Source organism: Chiloscyllium plagiosum, unplaced genomic scaffold (assembly GCF_037043375.1).
Source record: "Chiloscyllium plagiosum isolate Xiang-an unplaced genomic scaffold, Cpla_swu_hap1 HiC_scaffold_11, whole genome shotgun sequence".
NCBI classification, from domain to species: Eukaryota; Metazoa; Chordata; class Chondrichthyes; order Orectolobiformes; family Hemiscylliidae; genus Chiloscyllium; species Chiloscyllium plagiosum.
Genome location: NW_028270149.1, coordinates 38,238,332 through 38,256,317, shown reverse-complemented (window position 1 = coordinate 38,256,317; position 17,986 = coordinate 38,238,332). Strand labels below are relative to the sequence as shown.

General features: G+C 40.8%; 1 protein-coding gene across 1 annotated transcript in view; it reads left to right on the top strand.

Moving 5' to 3' along the window:
• The first annotated feature begins 1,870 nt into the window (after nt 1-1,870).
• The window catches only part of arhgef9a (Cdc42 guanine nucleotide exchange factor 9a), a 328,420-nt gene continuing 312,304 nt past the window's right edge, over nt 1,871-17,986 (top strand). Inside the window, exon 1 of the mRNA XM_043704850.2 lies at nt 1,871-1,994. The gene's annotated coding sequence lies outside the window, so the exon portion shown is untranslated. The remainder of the gene's footprint in view (nt 1,995-17,986) is intronic.

Below are 17,986 nucleotides of genomic sequence, written 5' to 3'. Positions count from 1 at the left end.
TTCTCACTTTTGTGTTTGGCACGGTGCTGCTGGTGTGCTCCCTACCATCATCATTGAACTAGCATCGATCCCTAGCTTTATAAAAATGGTAGATTGAGGGATGTGCCATGCCTTGGTGTTATGGTTTGTGCTGAAAATGTGTTGCTGGAAAAGCGCAGCAGGTCAGGCAGCATCCAAGGAACAGGAGAATCGACGTTTCGGGCATAAGCCCTTCTTCAGGAATTCCTCATTCCTGAAGAAGGGCTTATGCCCGAAACGTCATTTCTCCTGTTCCTTGGATGCTGCCTGACCTGCTGCGCTTTTCCAGCAACACATTGCTCTGATCTCCAGCATCTGCAGCCCTCACTTTCTCTCTGTTATGGTTTGTGGTTAAATACAATTCTGTTGTTGCTGATGGCCCTCAACCCCTCATGAATGGATAGTTTTGAGCTGCTAGATGTCCTGAATCTATCCCTTGAATACAAAGTCTCACTGCTGCATGGGCATATCCTTGGCATGAGCCCAAGTGTTTGCCTTTACCTGAGTTGTATGACGTTACTGTTACTGACACAGACAAAAATACTTGGAACAGGTTTATTCAAAAGATTAAATGATAATGCAATCCAAGTTGGAAGGCTCCCAGTTTATACTTGTTCTGATTCAAATATATTTAGTTATTATATTGATGCAACCCGATTTTCATGTCTCATTGATTGAAAATAATGCTGGGAATGCCACCCTTCCATTGAATGCATGTTATATTTTAGCAAGCAAGAGGAAGCTACGTGATTTAGAGTTACAGGATGTTGGGCAGTTGAAATGCAGCTGAAATTGGCTTTGTAAAGTGTTTAGATAAGCTGTTGGATACTTTGCATACTTTCTAAACTTATTTCAGATTCGTTTAGTCCGGTAAGAAAATAAACACAATCTCTTAAACTCTTAACATGAAAGCATTACTGGTGGAGAACTGGAATCTTTGCTCATGTATGTGCAAGTTGTTTTTTGCAAATGGAATGCAATTTGCAGCTAGCAACATAACTTGAGTGCAGTCAGTTATGTTTCGAACTGTTGCCCACTCTCACTCAGGGGCTGACCAGAAGTGTTTACTCAAATGAAGGATAAGGGAGTTGATGTTTCTGAATCCCCAAACACAATTCACTGCAGCAAACCTAAAGCTACACATTTATAAAAACACCTCCAAGCTGATAATTCAGCCAAAATGCAGTGTTAAAACACCAACTAAAAAATAAAGTTTAAATTTAAACCAGATCTTTATTTGCCAATTGTCTTAACTTCAGGGGAGACCACACCAAAATGTTGTTTATTTTAAGAAATTCCTGAAATTGTCTGACGTTTCTATGTATGAACAACACTTTAAAATGATGTTTAGATAACTTAAAAGGTCATTAAATGTACAGGCCAGAACCAACATTTTAATGTGGGAAAAGTAAGAGTTGAACGACACTTCTTAAAAATTGGAAATAGAAAGCCATTTACAAACAACTTTTGTAATCTTCATTAAACATCATACTTTTAGTTTTATGTTCATGGAGATTAACTTCTTTTGGTTGAAGCCATGACTATCCAGTAATTAGAGGAAGATCTGTTTTGACATTAATTGTCTTGCCTCTGGGGGAAACAGTAATTAGGCTGATCATTACTTTCCGTTGCCTGCAAAAGCCTGGCTGGAAGCCTATGTGAACAGCCTAAGCCAAGGATCCACACTATATGAAACGAGGTGGAAACTGAATTAGACATATACTGTTTGGAGGCTTAATCGTATTGTGGTTTATTATCAAAGCAACGTTCTTACATTCAGTCCATTAAAAGCAGAAAACAGCTCTGGAAGAGGGGTGGAAACAAGTTGCAGAGATTAAAAGTTCACGCAAAGCTCAAGAGCAGTGTATACGATAGGACAAGAAGTGATCTTTAATGGAATGACAAAGATTTCGTTGGCTCCAAAGCCTCTGGAAAAATGCTTTAACAGCACAACTTCAGATCTCAGACTTATTTAGGTAAGTCCTTTTGCTTTCAATTGAACTCTGTTATGTGAAAAAGGGGATGAAGATTGGCTCGGCAATTGCACAGATCTTAACAGTACTTTCCTTTCAAAGTAGACCTCCCTTACGATCAATTTAAAGGAGAGCGAGGCATTTCAAGTGTTCCCAACATCCAGGAACAGCAATTTGCACTTGATGAGTTTTTGAAAATACAAGCGCCAATCTGTATTCCAGTGATTGAAAATACAAGCGCCAATCTGTGAAACTTAAAAAAAATAAACTCGCAGTGTTCACTGTTGGTGAACACTTCAGAACTAAACGAGGAAAGGAAGTTATTGTTACAACAAATCTTTCATCCAACCTATGTAATTGCAATTTTAGGTTTGCTGCAGTCGGTTATGTTTGAAAATATAAAATCATTAATCCCTCATCTCAGTAACTCTGAAGAATTACACCTGATCAGTCTCTGACCAGGTCAATAATTCTAAATATAACTGACTTCACACCGTCGTACAAATGGATGTGCAAATGGGTATCCCAACTAATATTTTCTGTTCACATTAAGAGTGTAAACAGCATGTTTACTTTCTTATCAGCTTAAAAGGATTCTGAGAACAGTTTATAAAGTGTGCAAAATATTCAATAGATTACCTAAACAATTTTTAAACCTAATTTTTGCTGTACAACATTCTGCAACAGTGAATTCAGTTGAGAATATGATTTCTGTGTGCAAGCTATTATGATGTGTATTATTTGCAAAGGTTTCCTATATTAGGACAATGAATAAAATTATGAAGAACTCAACAAAATTATCAATTCAGTATCTAAACTTTACAGTGCATGAATTTGATATGATTTGTTATTGTTACATATACCTAGGTACAGTGAAACATTTTGGTTTGTGTGTAGTACAGGCAGATCATACCATACAAAGGGTGATGGAACAGAGTGAGGAATACAATATTATGGCTGCAGAGAAGGTGCACAAAGAGTGAGATTAATATTAAATTTAAAATTTAAGTGGTCTGTTCAAAGTCTAATAACAGCAGGAAAGAAGCTTTTCTTAAATCTATTGGTACATGTGTTTAAGCTTTTGTATCTTCTGAAAGAGGTTGGAAGAAATTATACCCAGGGTGGGAGGAGTCTTTCAGGACATTGGCTGCCTTCCTGAGGCAGCGAGAAGTGTTGGTGACGTCAATGAATGGAAGGTTGGCTTGTGTAATGGACTGGCTTGTGTTCATAACACACTGTAGTTTCTTATGGTCATAGGCAGAGCAGTTGCCATACCAAGCCATGTTGCATCTGGATAAAATGCTTTCTATGGAGCATTCATAAAACAATTGGTAAGAGTCTTTCCAGACATGCCAAATTTCCTTGTCCTCCTGATGAAGTAGATGTGTTACAGTGCTTTCTAGACTGTTGCATCAACATGAGTGAACCGGGACAGATTGTTGGTGAACATCACTCCTAGGAGCTTGATGCTCTTGACCATCTCCACCTCAGCACCATTGAAGTCGACAGGGGCATGTCCTCTACCTTGCTTCCTGAAGTCAATGACCAGCTTTTTTATTTTGCTGATATTGAGGAAGAGATTGTTATCTATACACCATACCACCAAGCACTCTACCTCCTTCCTGTATTCTGTCTTGTCATTGTTTGAGATCAGACCTACAACGGTGGTGCTGTGAGCAAACTTGTAGATGACGTTAGATTGAAATTTGGCCACACAGTCATGAGTGTACAGGGAGTATAGTAAGGGACTGAATATGCAGACTTGTGGAACATTGGTGTTGAGGGTTATCACGGAGGAGGTGCCTATTCTCAATGATTGCTGTCTGTGGGTCAGGTGGTTGAGGATCCAGTTGCAGAGGGTAGAGCAGAGACCTAGGTCTTGGAGTTTGGAGAGGATTTTGTTTGGAATTACAGTATTGAAGGCAGAGCTTTAGTCAATAAGTAGGAGTCTGATGTAGATATTCTTGTTATCCAAATGTTATAGGGATGGGTGTAGGGCCAACAAGATGGTATCTGCCGTGGACCTGTTGTGATGGTAGGTGAATGTCAAAGAATCAAGGCAGGCTCTGAGTCTACAGTTGATATGAGTCATGACTAGCCTCATGAAGCACTTCATAATTATAGAGGTAGTCATCGAGGCACGCTGCATGAAATTCTTTTGTGATGATGGTGCACTTCTTGAAACAGGTGGCGACTTCAAATCACAGGAAGGAGAGGTTAAAAATGTCAGCAAATGCTCTCACCAACTGGTACCCGCAGGATCTGAGTGTATGACCAGGGACTCCAACTAGGCTAGTCAATTTCCGTGGGTTCACTCTCAAAAAGGTCGATCTGATGTTGGTGACTGAGGGAATGACCCAGGGTTGGTTCCCGAAAAGAGTTGAGCTAGGTACTACTTTTTCAGGAAACAGGTAATGATATTCCATAACCTTCTGTTCTGGGCCACAATATGGAAGTGAAATTGATGCTTGTTAAGCCAGTTTTCCAGGCATAAAGGTAGTGTTGCTGGGGAAAATACTCTGTGCCTCCAGATACCTTAAAGAAATGCGACCCCTTATTAGTTGTTAATTTTTCAGGAGGCCTCTTCAAGTATCTGAACAGGCATTACACTTCTTACCAAAGATTTCTCCTAAGTTTTGAATTGAGAATCAATTTATTGTGAACTTTAGCCCTTGGAGTTAGGTGCACTGAACGCATACCATTATGAGCCCAGATTTTGAAACTAACCCCCAAGTAGTAATTAAAGTTGGAAAGACAGAAAATGCTGGAAATATTCAGGAGGTCTTTGATCATCTATGGAGAGAGAAGTAGAGTTAATGTTTCAGATCAATGCCTTCCATCAGAAAGTCCAAATAAACATATGGATGAGTTTATGGAGAGAAGGACTTGGAATGATGTAGAGTCATGGAGTCATAGAGATGTATAGCATAGAAACAGACCTTTCAGTTCAACTTGTCCACGCTGACCAGATATCCGAAATTAATCTACTCCCATTTGTCAGCATTTGACTCTTCCATCTCTAAACTCTTCCTATTCATGAATCCATACAGATGCCCTTTAAATGCTGTAATTGTACCAGCCTCCACCACTTCCACTGGCAGTTCATTCCATACACGCACCATCCTCTGCGTGAAACCATTGCCCATAGGTCCTTTTTAAATCTTTCCCCTCTCACTTAACCAAAACCCTCTAGTTTTGGACTCCCCCACCCATGGGAAAAGACTTTAACTATCCAGCCTATCCATGTCCCACATGATTTCGTAAACTTCTATAAGATCACCCCTCAGCCTTTGACGCTCCAGGGAAGATAGCCCCAGCTTATTCAGCCTCTCCCTTTAGCTCAAACCTTCCAATACCTGGCAACATTTATGAAGGAGGTTGATTGATGATGAATGAAATCAATTAATTAACCCTGGCAACTAATTTTCAGGGCATTTTCTGCAGTATTAGCAGCAGGAAATCAATAAAATCCCCACAGAAGCAATGCAGTTGACAATGTTTTGATGTTTATCACAAACAAAAACAGAAATTGCTGGAATATCTCAGGAGAGAAATCAAAGTTAACTTTTCATGTCAAATGATGCTTCTTCACAACAACATTTAGATATTTAAGTTGTTTCTCCATAAATTCTACCAGTCATATACTGCAGAACACCAGTGGAAGCTGCAGCTATCCCACTTTTGTTACAATTGAGGATACGAGTGGAAACTTAGACACAGCAATAAAGGGAATGTCCATCTATTTAAGAGAATAATGGTCCAAAAACAATTAGAGAATTAGTAAGACTTTATTTTTCTTTGTTCCTGTATGGGCATCACCAGCAGGTCCTGCATTTGTTGCCCATCTGTAGTTGTCCTTGCATTGATTAGTTCTCTAGGCCATGTCAAAGGGATTCAAGGTTCAAGTATATTCTTGATGCCAAGAATCACATGTCAGAAAAACAAGGTAAGGATAGTAAATTTTCTTCCCTAACGGAAGATGAGAACTTTTAATAACAATCATTACATGATCACCATTGACCATGTTATAATTCTGGATTTTATTAAACTCAAATTTCTCAGTCTACCATAGGGGATCAAACCCATGCTCCCAAACATTAACCTGGGCTCTGGATTAGTAGTTCACTACCATTACTATTAAATTATCACTTCCCCAGAAAAGTTGGGATAAGACAGTTTGCTCATATTTTCCTGAGCTGTACTCATTTTCACACAACAGACCGAAAGCCACTAAGTGGTTTTTCAAGTCTCCTGTTCAGTCGGTACTTGAACATCAGTTAAGTGATGGAAGATGTCATCAATAGAGTTGCCAAGCAATACCTGCTCAGCAATAAACTGATCAGTGATGTCCAATTTGGGTTCTGCCAGGGCCACTCAGCTCCAGACATCATTACTGTCTTGGTTCAAATACAGACAAAAGAGCTGAGTTTCAGAGGTGAGGGGAGAGTGAGAGCCCTTGACATCAAGGCCACATTTGACTGAACATTGCATCAAGAGACCCTCGTAAAACCAAGTTAATGCGATTCAGAGGGAAAGGTCTCCATTACTTGGAGTCATACTTGACACATAAGAAGATGGTTGTTGTTGGAGGTCAGTCATCTTTACTCCAGAGCAACCCTGCAAGAGTTCCTCAGGATAATATTCTCGGCTCAACTATCTTCAACTGCTTCATCAATGACCTTCCCTCCATTATGACGTCAGAAGTGAGAATGTTCACTGATGATTGCACAATGTTCAGCACCATTTTCAACTCCTCAGATACTAAGACACTCCATGCCTAAATGCAGTAAGACCTGGACAATATCCCAGCCTTGCCTGTCAAGTAGCAAGTGACATTTGGGTCACACATGTATAAGGCAATGACCATCTTCGACAAGCCGAGAATCTAACCATTTCCTCACGACATTCAATGACATCACCAATACTAAATCCTCCATCATCAACATCCTATGGGTTACCATTAACCAGAAAATGAACTCAACTAGTCATATAAATACTGTGACTATCAGAGGAGGTCAGAGACTAGGAATCTTACAACAAGTAACTCACCTCCTGACTGTCTAAAGCCTGCACTGAAAATAGGAGCAGGAGAGTGCCATTCAGTGCTTCAAACCTGCTCCACCATTTAATATTATCATAGTTGATCTTCTATCTCAATGCCATATTCTTGCTTTCTCTCCATATCCCTTGTTGCCTTTAAAATATTAAAAATCTTTATTGAATATGTTCAATGACTTCATTGGAGAGAATTCCATCAGGTTCACTATCCTTTTAGAGAAGAGACATTTCCTCATCTCATTCCTAAATGGTCTACCCCTTATCCTGAGGCTGCATCTCCTGATTCTAGACTCTCTAACCAGGGTAAACATCCTCCCTGCAGCTACTATCCAGTCCTGTTGGAATTTCACATGTGTATACCAGACCACCTCTCATTCTTCTAAATTATAGAGAATACAGGTACCAACTCTCCTCACAAAACAAACCTTAACTTAACAAATCTATGGTGTTTTGTTTGTGCATATAGCAAGTAGAATAGATAAGGGTGAATCAGTGGATGTGGTATATTTGGATTTTAGAAGGCCTTTGATCAGATTCTTCAAAAGAGGTTTATGAGCAAAGTTAAAGTACATGGGATAGAGAATAATATATTGTCATGCACTAAAAATTAAACGACAAACAGGAAACCTTTCCTGCACTTCCCCTGTGGCAATTATATACTTTTCTCTCTTAGGTATAGAGACTAAAACTGCTTACAATACTCCATAAGTTGTAAGATATTCCCACTTCTGACCTCAAATCCCCTTGAGAATGAATGCTTGTTCTACTGTCTGTTTATGTTCATTGACAGGTGTACAAGGACACCCAGATTCCATTGTACATCTACCCTTTCCAATCTATCACCATGTAAATAATACTCTTCCTTTCTGTTTTCATGCCAAAGTGTATAACTTCATGTTTAGCCTCATTATACAGGTTCTACCAGGTGTTTGCCCACTCATTCAACTTGTCTAAATTATCTTGCACCCTTTTTGCATCCTCCTCTCAACTCATAATCCTGCCCATATTTGTTTCATCAGCAAACTTGGAAACATTGCATTTGCTTACCTCATCTAGGTCATCAATATATATTGTGAATAGTTGGAGCCCAAGCACTGATCCTTGTGGTAGCCCACTAGTCACTGACTGCCACTCAGAAAAAAGCTTGTTTGTTCCCACTCTCTGGTTTCTGTTTGTCATTTAACTTTCAGTCCATGCCAATATATCATTCGCTATTCTGCGTACTTACCTTTGCCCACAAACCTCTTATGAGGAATCTGATCAAAAGCCTTCTAAAAATCCAACTATACCACATCTTCCTTATCTATTCCACTTGTTACATGCACAAAGAAATTGCCGTAGATTTGTTGAGCATGATTTTCCTTTCCTAAACTCATATTGGCTTGTCCAATCTTGTAAATTATTTCCAAATGTTCAGTTATCTCTTCTCTTGCAATAGACTTGAGCATTATCCCCATTACTGACGTTAGACTAACTGGTCTGTAATTCTTTTTTTTATCCCTCTCTTTTCAAATTCATGGGTTACATTTGCAAAACCTCCAAATTGTAGGAACTGCTCCAAAATTGATAAAATTTTGGAGGATGACCACCAATGCTTCCAATATTCCCAGGGCCACTTCCTTTAGTGCTTGGGCTCCAACTATTCATGATATATATTGATGACCTAGATGAGGTAAGCAAATGCAACGTTTCCAAGTTTGCTGATGAAACAAATGTGGGCAGGATTATGAGTTGAGAGGAGGATGCAAAAAGGGTGCAAGATAATTTAGATAATTTGATGTAGTGTATCAGCCCTTGCCTTTAAATCAATAATTCCCCAAGCACTATTTTCTTATTAATAATTCTTCCATTCAATTCTGCCTGCACACTAGATCTTTGACACTATCAAATGTTTGGGAGGTTATTTGTGCTCTCTTTTTGTGAAGACAGTACCAAAGTATGATAGGGTGAATAGACAAGGTCTTTTCCCTGGGCTGGGAGAGTCCAAAACTAGAAGGCATGGTTTTAAGGTGAGAGGGGAAAGATTTAAAATGGACCTAAGTGGTAACTTTTTCACACAGTAGGTGGTGTGTGTATGAAATGAGCTGCCAGAGGAAGTGGTGGAGACTGGTACATTTACAGTGTTTAAAGGCATCTGGATGGGTATATGAAGAGGAAGGGTTGATGAGGGATATGGGCCAAATGCTGGCAAATGGTACTCGATTGATTTAGGATATTCGATCGGCAAGGAGGAGTTGGACCGAAGGGTTCTTTTCAATGCTGCACAGCTCTGAGATTCTTTGTGTTGAATTCTTCTGCCATTTCTTTGCTCCTTATTCTAATTCCCCATGTCCACCACCTACAAAGCATAAGTCAGGAATGTGATGGAATATTGTCGAGAGTGTGTTGCTAAAAAAGCACAGCAGGTCAGGCAGCATCGGAGGAGCAGAAGAATCGACGTTTTGGGCCAGAGAGCTTCATCAGGAATGTGATGGATTATTCCCCACTTGCTTGCCTGAGTGCAGCTTCAACAACACTCAAGAAGCGGGACAACACCCAAGACAATGCAGCCCACTTAATTGGCACCACATCCACAAACATCCATTCCCTCCATAATTGATGCTCACTAGCAGCAATATATATAATCTACAAGATGCACTGCAGAAATTCACCAAAGATCCTTAGATAGCACCTTCCAAACCCACAACCACTTCCATCCAGAAGTATGGTGCAGCAGATACATGGGAACACCACCACCTGGCAGTTCCCCTCCAAGCCACTTACCATCCTGACTTGGCAGTATATCAGCATTCCTTCACTGACACTGGATCAAAATCCTGGAATTCCCTCCCTAATGGCATTGTGGGTCAACCCACAGCATGTGGACTGCAATGGTTTAAGAAGGCAGTTCACCACCACCTTCTTAATGAGAATCAGGAACAGGCAACAAATGCTGGCTCAACCAATGACGCTTATGTCCTACAAGTGAATAAATAAAAATTAAGAAAAGAAGCTTGATACTATCCAGGACAACGCAGTCTCTTGATTGGCACCACATCAACAACCATTCAGACCCTCAACCATTGACACTCCACAGCAATATGTGTGTATCTGCAAGGTGCATTGCAGAAGTTCACAAAAGGCTCTTTAGATAGCACCTTCCAAACCCATGACCACTGTTACCTAGATGGACAAGGGCAGCAGCTAACACATACAAGTTCTCCTCCAAGCTATTCACCATTCTGACTTGGAAATATATCTCAGTTCCTTCAGTGTTACTGGATAAAAATCCTAGATTTCCCTCCTTAATGACATTGTGGGTCTTCCTACCCCAGATAGTTTGTAGTTCAACTAGGATGCTCATGGCCATCTTCTTAAGGGTAACTAGAAATGGGCAATAAATGCTGGCCAGCCAGTGATGCTCACATCCCCTGATTGAATTTATAAAATTTTTAATTTTGACGTTTTTTTAAAGGAAGATTGCTACAGCCTACAATTGACTGCTGAAGTAAATTCAGAGATTTTTTTGGCAGAATCCTGTGTGGGCCCATGGAATGCCATACCTGCACAGAGCCGGGAAAGAATGAAAAGGAAGAGATTAGATTAGATTCCCTATAGTGTGAAAACTGGCCCTTTGGCCCAACAAGTCCACACCCACCCTCCAAAGAGTAACCCACCCAGACTAATGCACCTAATACTATGAGCAATTTAGCATGGCCGATTCACCTGACCTGCACATCTTTGGGCTGTGGAAGGAAACTAAAGCACCCAGAGAAAACTGGAACAGACACAGGGAGAATGTGTAAATGCCACACAGAAAGTCACCTAAGGCAGGAATCAAACCCAAGGCCCTGATGCTGTGAGGCAACAGTGCTAATGACTGAGCCACCATGCCATCTCAAAATGGAAGGCTAATTGACCCCCTCTCAGCAGGAAACCAACACCTGCAGAAACGTTTATATTTGGTTTTCCAGGAATATAGAAAAGTGAACTTTAACCATGGACTGTATTTGTTAGTGACCTCATAATCTCATGTGTGGATTAGTGTGTTGCGAATGTCACAGCTTCGAGAACAACCATTAAACACTCCTGCATTTCAGATAGAGAATGAAGCAAGTTAGCAGTCACTATGAAAAGGAACCAGGACTGCAAGGTGGCTCAGTAGTTGCTGCCTCACAGCACCAGGGACCCATGTTCGATTCCCACTTCTGGCAACTGTCTGTGTGGAGTTTGCACGTTCTCCTCATGTCTGAATGGGTTTCCTCCCACAATCCAAGGATGTGCATGTTAGATGAATTGGCCATGCTAAATTGCCCATGGTGTTAGGTGCATCATTTGGGGGAATGAGTTTGGGGGGTTATTCTTCGGAGGGTAGGTGCGGACTTGTTGGGCTGAAGGGCTGTTTTCATACTGTAGGGAATCTACTCTATCGAAATACTTAAGAAAATAATATATATTTTGGGGTGGCTCAGTAGTTAGCATTGCTGCCTCACAGCGCCAGGGACCAGGGTTTGATTCCAGCTTCGGGTGACTGTCTGTTTGGAGTTTGCACATTCTCCCCGTGTCTGCGTGGGTTTCCTTCGGGTGCTCCGGTTTCCTCCCACAGTCCAAAGATGTGCAGGTCAGGTGAATTGCCCATAGTGTTTGGTGCATTAGTCAGAGGGAAATGGATCTGGGTGGGTTACTCTTCGGAGGGGCGGTGTGGACTGGTTGGGCCGAAGGACCTCTTTCCACATTGTAGGGAATCTAATCAAAATAATTTCAATCAATCTGTATAGACAAAAGAATCTCAAATTTGACTGTTCAACTATACATGTCAGTGCTATCAGTAATATCCACTGTAATGGCTGCAACGTGCGGGGGACTAGCTATTCTTTGCAAATGACTCAGCGACCAATCTATGTACTAATTCTTCTATTATTTAATTCATAAACTTACTATTTTGTTAATTCAAGAAAGCTTTGTTGAATTAGCTCCCTATAAAGCATACTTTCATTTTGTTTGCAAGAATGATTTTATTGTCAAGTGCATTTTTCAATGAGAAATACAAAAAAAAATGAAAAGCTTCCACTTGTTGCCAAAATATATCACCATTTTGATAGCTTAAGAATTAAGACATCCAGAAGGAAGCGATCTCTTTAACATTAACCTTGTTGCAACCAACCAAAGAGCTTGGGTGAATAAAGAAGGGGTGATGGTTCATTGCTCCTCACTTGGGACCTTAACAATTTGGGGCATTCCATCCCGAACTGTAACAAATTAAGGGAACTTTGCCTAGGGCTGGTCTTAATAGCAGTAATGGACATGGTGGTCTGGCACTGATCTGGAAACACACTCTAGCTGTTTCTTTTTCCTCAGGAAAGTAGATGTTCCATGATGCTCAAACAGACATGGAGTACCATTTGATTTTAGGTTTCATACAAGTTTGGCACTTGTGCAATTATTTTTAAGGGACTAGGGTAGATGTCTGGCAATGATAACAGCAATTGAGACTGTGAATTGAATAGAGAGTCACTGAGTCATACACCACAGAAGAGGCCCTCAAGCCCATGAGGTCTGCACTAACCTATCTACAATAATCCCATTTTCCAGCACTTGGTCCATAGCCTTGAATGTTATGACATTTCAAATGTTTTCCCACCTCAGCTACCCTCCCAGCAGCACATTCTAGACCCCCACCACTCTCTGGTTGAAAAAGACTTTTCCTCAAATTCTCTGTAAACCTTCTGCCCTTCACCTCAAACTGCCCCTTATGATTCACCCTTCAAACAAAGGGGAACTGCTGCTTCCTAGTCACCCTATTCATGCCCTTCATAATCTTATAAACTTCAGTCACGTGCCACCCTCTTCCATCAGCCTCCTCTGCTCTAATAACAGCAGTCCAAGCCTATCCAATATCTATTCATTGCTAAAATGCTTCATCCCAGACGACATCCTGGAGACTGTCCTTTACACCACGTCTAATGCAATCGCATCCTTCCTAGAATGTGGGGATCAGAACTGCACACAGTACTCCAGCTGTAGTTATCAGGATGAAGGGCTTATGCCCGAAGCGTCGATTCTCCTGCTCCTCAGATGTTGCCTGACCTGCTGTACATTCCCAGCAACACAGTCTCGAGATCATCTGCAGTCCTCATTTTCTCCTAGTATTCCAGCTGTAGCCGAACCAAAGTACAGCTCCAACATAACCTACCTGCTATTATAAACTCTGTCACAGTCAATAAAGCCAAATGTCTTGTTTGCCTTCTTAACTACCATATTAACCTGTCCTGCTGTATTCAGGTACCCATGGACAAGCACCCACGATCCCTCTGTTTCTGAGCTTCCTAATGCCCGGAGTATTAAGTACTCCCTTGGCTTGTTATTATTTCCAAAGTGCATCACTTCACACTTTTCTGGGTTAAATTCCATCTGTCATTGATCTATCCATCTGACCAATCTATCTATATTGTCCTGTAATCTATGACCTTCCTCCTCATTATTAACTACTCAGACAATCTTCGGGTCATTCAATGGGGAGACCTGGAGCAACTTAACTGCAGTTTTTATATTCACTTTAATTCTCTCTGAACTACTGTATTTTGCAGATTCTGCCCACAAAGGTGGGGTGCTAAGGCTAATGATCATATATTCTGCTGCCAATTTGTGTAAGATAAACTAGTTCTCAACAAAGTTGGAGTGAGTCTGCCAATGCCCATACAGCACATTGATTGGCATTGTTGGATTTGAATCATAATATTTTCTGATGTAACATAGAAGGAAAATAATCGTATGTGATCCAGCTGTCAACTTAATATGATTTTAGAGCCAGAGATGTTGGAATACATTTGCTTTAGCCTAGTCCACAAAATCACAAAAAAATTGACATAATCCTATTTGACATTGCTTATTTCTATTGAACACCAGAATGAACTGAATGCACCATGGCTGCTCACCAGTGTATTGTGATTTTTTGAAGAGCATTGAAGTTTGCAAAATAAGATATGACAGGCTTTTGAATCTCATAGAAAATGAAGCAAGGCAGTTTCTATTCTACACTGTGTCAAAGGAACTTCCCCTTCTTGTTTCTTGTCAGCTACAGGGCCTATACTTCAGTTCCAGTTGTTTTAGCAAGTACACCATGATATATGGACTTTACCATGTCTAGTTACCAGCCACTGGAAATGAAAACTGTGGACACAAGCTTCAATGTAATACTGAAAAGTACACTGCGGTTCCTGTGATAGAAAAGGATAGATTAAGCCAATGTCCCTGCTCTAGTGGCTACCTACACATTTCCACTCGGATTGCATTATGTGGATATTGAGTGAATGACAGAATTAACCCAACTGTGTTTCCATCACCAAATTTAAACATCTGTCCATGTTTACTGATTAGGCATTCATTTGAATAATAATCACTGGGAAGATCTTGTGGGTCTCCAAGGAACCATGTTCCCATTAAATTCAATGTCTTCAAGATAGTTGTGGAGCAAAGTGAGAAAAGTGGAAAAGAAAGCTAGATATTGGATCCGCAAATGATACACTAAGGAGAGAATTGGTCTATTGTGTGATTCAGTTTGGCTTCATATCTGAAATGAACATATTATTAATGCTATTTATCATAAACAAGTCTACTCTATAGGTTAAATCTGAACAACATGGGCTCTGGTGGGACATGTGGCAGCATCGGATGAGAAGTCTCAAGCAGTTCTTACAATGTCGAGATAATCTTGCTTCTTTCCTTAATGTTTTTCATAAATAGTGTGGTAAGATTCTTGCTGGGCAGTGGCAAGATGCCAATGGATGATCAAAGTTAAAAACCACACAACACCAGGTTATAGTCCAACAGGTTTAATTGGAAGCAGTAGCTTTCGGAGCACTGCTCCTTCATCAGGTGGTTGTGGAGTACACAACTGTAAGCTGCAGAATTTATAGCAGAAGTTTACAGTGTGGTGTAACTGAAATTATACATAACAAATAATCAAGGTATTTTTTAAAGTCTCTCATCTGTTAGAATGACCATGTTAGTGTCTCTGCTTTCATATGTAAATCGCAAAACATTTTTTTATAAGTTACTTTCTCAAGTGAACTTTAACAATTGGTGTTGTCAACAGCAATTGTTAAAGTTCAGTTGAGAACGTGACTTTAAAAAAATGTTTTGTGATTTATATATGAAAGAAGAGACACTAACATGGTCATTCTAACAGATGAGAGACTTAACAAATAATCCAGGTATTTTTCAATGTATAATTTCAGTTACATCACACTGTAAACTTCTGCTATAAATTCTGCGTCTTACAATCGTGTACTCCACAACCATCTGATGAAGGAGCAGCGCTCCAAAAGCTAATACTTCCAATTAAACCTGTTGGACTATAATCTGGTGTTGTGTGATTTTTAACTTTGTACACCCCAGTCCAACACCAGCAGCTCCAAATAATGGATGATCAATTTGCTTGTTAAATGCCTTGTTAATGCCACAACTTGCCTCATTAAAATTCAGTCTCTCATCTTTACAAATCAAACTTGTCAAACAAGTTCAAGGTCTGGAAAACTTGACAAGGGAACTAGAGAGTGGATTCAGCTTGCTGTTTGCTCCAAATGACCTCCATGTTGCCAATCAGGCACCATTATCTCAGGGCATGCCTCCTGGGCACTGGCCACAGGCACTCCACATCCACTCAGGGCACATTTCCAATCTACTTACACTACTTTAGTGCTATATTTTAAGCTGCACCGACAACTATCATTGTCCTTGCCGCAGCATGACATTGTGAGCTCAAGGGCATGCACCCAGCTTTTGGACTAGACAGGTTGCACCTTCAGGCTCTTTGAGGAGTAAGTGATGTCTGCAGATGCTGGAGATCAGAGCTGAAAATGTGTTGCTGGAAAAGCGCAGCAGGTCAGGCAGCATCCAGGGAACAGGAGAATTGACGTTTCGGGCATAAGCCCTTCCTGAAAAAGGGCTTATGCCCGAAACGTCGATTCTCCTGTTCCCTGGATGCTGCCTGACCTGCTGCGCTTTTCCAGCAACACATTTTCAGCCCTTCAGGCTCTTTGCCTGCTGTCAGAGCTCACAATCACTGAAAGTCTACCTGGATAGCTATGTATTGCACTGTTGTGTTTTGCTTTTTTTTTATTTTACATCTCCAGTAAGAGATACTGTGATAATACTATGACTTGATGCATTGTATTTTGTCCTGTATTTTTCATGAAGAAAGGTTGAGCTAGAGGTATTGAACCATCTTCTCAAAGTCAACGAACAGCTTGTGAGGCTTTGGTTTTTTTTGAAGTTGGAACAATAGAAGCAGCCTGGGGTCAATCTTCCACAGGATTTTTAATTTTAGCTTTCAGCAGTTTCTGGATTCGTGAAGCTGGATGTGTAAGTTTGAATTCCTCTCTCTGTTAAAGATAAAAGCTGGGGTTCTCTTCCTGCTGCTAGAATTACATGTGAGAAAATCTAATTTACTGAATTTGCCTTTGCTCAGGGTGTGTTCATGGGATGTTACTATATTGTAACAGTTAATTAGAAGTAGCTTATATATTACGTTGTGAAACATTTTGGTAGAGTTACGGTTAAGCCAATTCTTTCCTTTTATTTTTATTTTGTCTGTAATTTAACTTCAGTTTAAAAATAAAGTGTGCTTTGCTTAAAGTCGAATAGCTTGATCAATTGAATTGCATCTGGAGTGCAATACCTTACCTTTAAATTAAGAAAAAGTTTGGGTTTAGACTAGCATCTTAATATATTTTGAGGGGGTTTGGTCTGGTCCATAATAATACTGAGCTCATACCACTGCAGTCTTGCTGTGCTGTCTGGCACAGACACAAAGCCAGGAAGGTTATTATAGTTGTCAGCAGGCCTCAGTCAAGTGAAGGGGGTGCAGCCTTCACTCAGGGGTTCCCAGCACTGTAGTTAAAAGCAGCCTCCGATACTAATCCAGGAACTGCTTAGGCGGTAAGTGTCAGGATGGTCTCCACATAAGGTGGAAGGACCGACATTAGATTAGAATAGATTTCCTCCAGTGTGGAAACAGGCCCTTCAGCCCAACTAGTCCACATCGACCCTCTGAAGAGTAACCAACCCCGACCCATTCCCCCTAATTAATGCACCTAACTCCACGGGCAATTTAGCATGACCAATTCACCTAACCTGCACATCTTTGGACTGTGGGAGGAAACCGGAGCACCCAGAGGAAACCCACACAGACACAGGGAGAAATGCAAACTCCACACAGACAGTTGCCCATGGCTGGAATCAAACTCGGGTCGCTGGCCCATGGCTGGAATCAAACTCGTGAGGCAGCAGTGCTAACCACTGAGCCACCATGCCACCCTGCTCTGGGGTATACACCAGCCATCTTGACACTTTGTCCTTTTATGGGCTGTTTTCATCTTGGAATGTAAGAGACTCCTATATTGCATGAGATGAAAGTAGGTGGGTACAGCTGTTATTTTTGGTGCAGGTGTAGAGGTGCCGGAGTGAGAGTGAGTAAGCAGCAATGAGGGCATGTAGCGCTCAGAGTGTCCAGGATAGAGGTGGGTGCAGTGAGTGAGGGAAGATGTTGCAGGCAATATTGAGAGTAGTAGAGCATGGAACTTGATGGGAAATAGGCACAGTGGCAGAGATAGAGTGATAGAGGAATCAGATTGAGAATGATGGAATTATCCTGGTGGAGTGGAGAAGACCATTGACCTACTTGTTGGACTGTTGAGTATTCATTCAGGTGGTTAATACTGCATTGACCTGGATGGCTATCCTGAATCAGGCTGCATGGTCTGATGTCATGGTCTGCACTACCGAGCCTGGGGATAGAGTAATTTCCATTTTGGTATCATCTGATTCATCAGGATCCTGCCTACAAATTGGAGTGCTGATTTTCCTGTATGTCTAGGGCAAATATCATCAATCATGCAGGGTAGCACTGGACTGAGATTGCCTATCAAGGTACACAATGGCCTTTTAAAGATTTTATT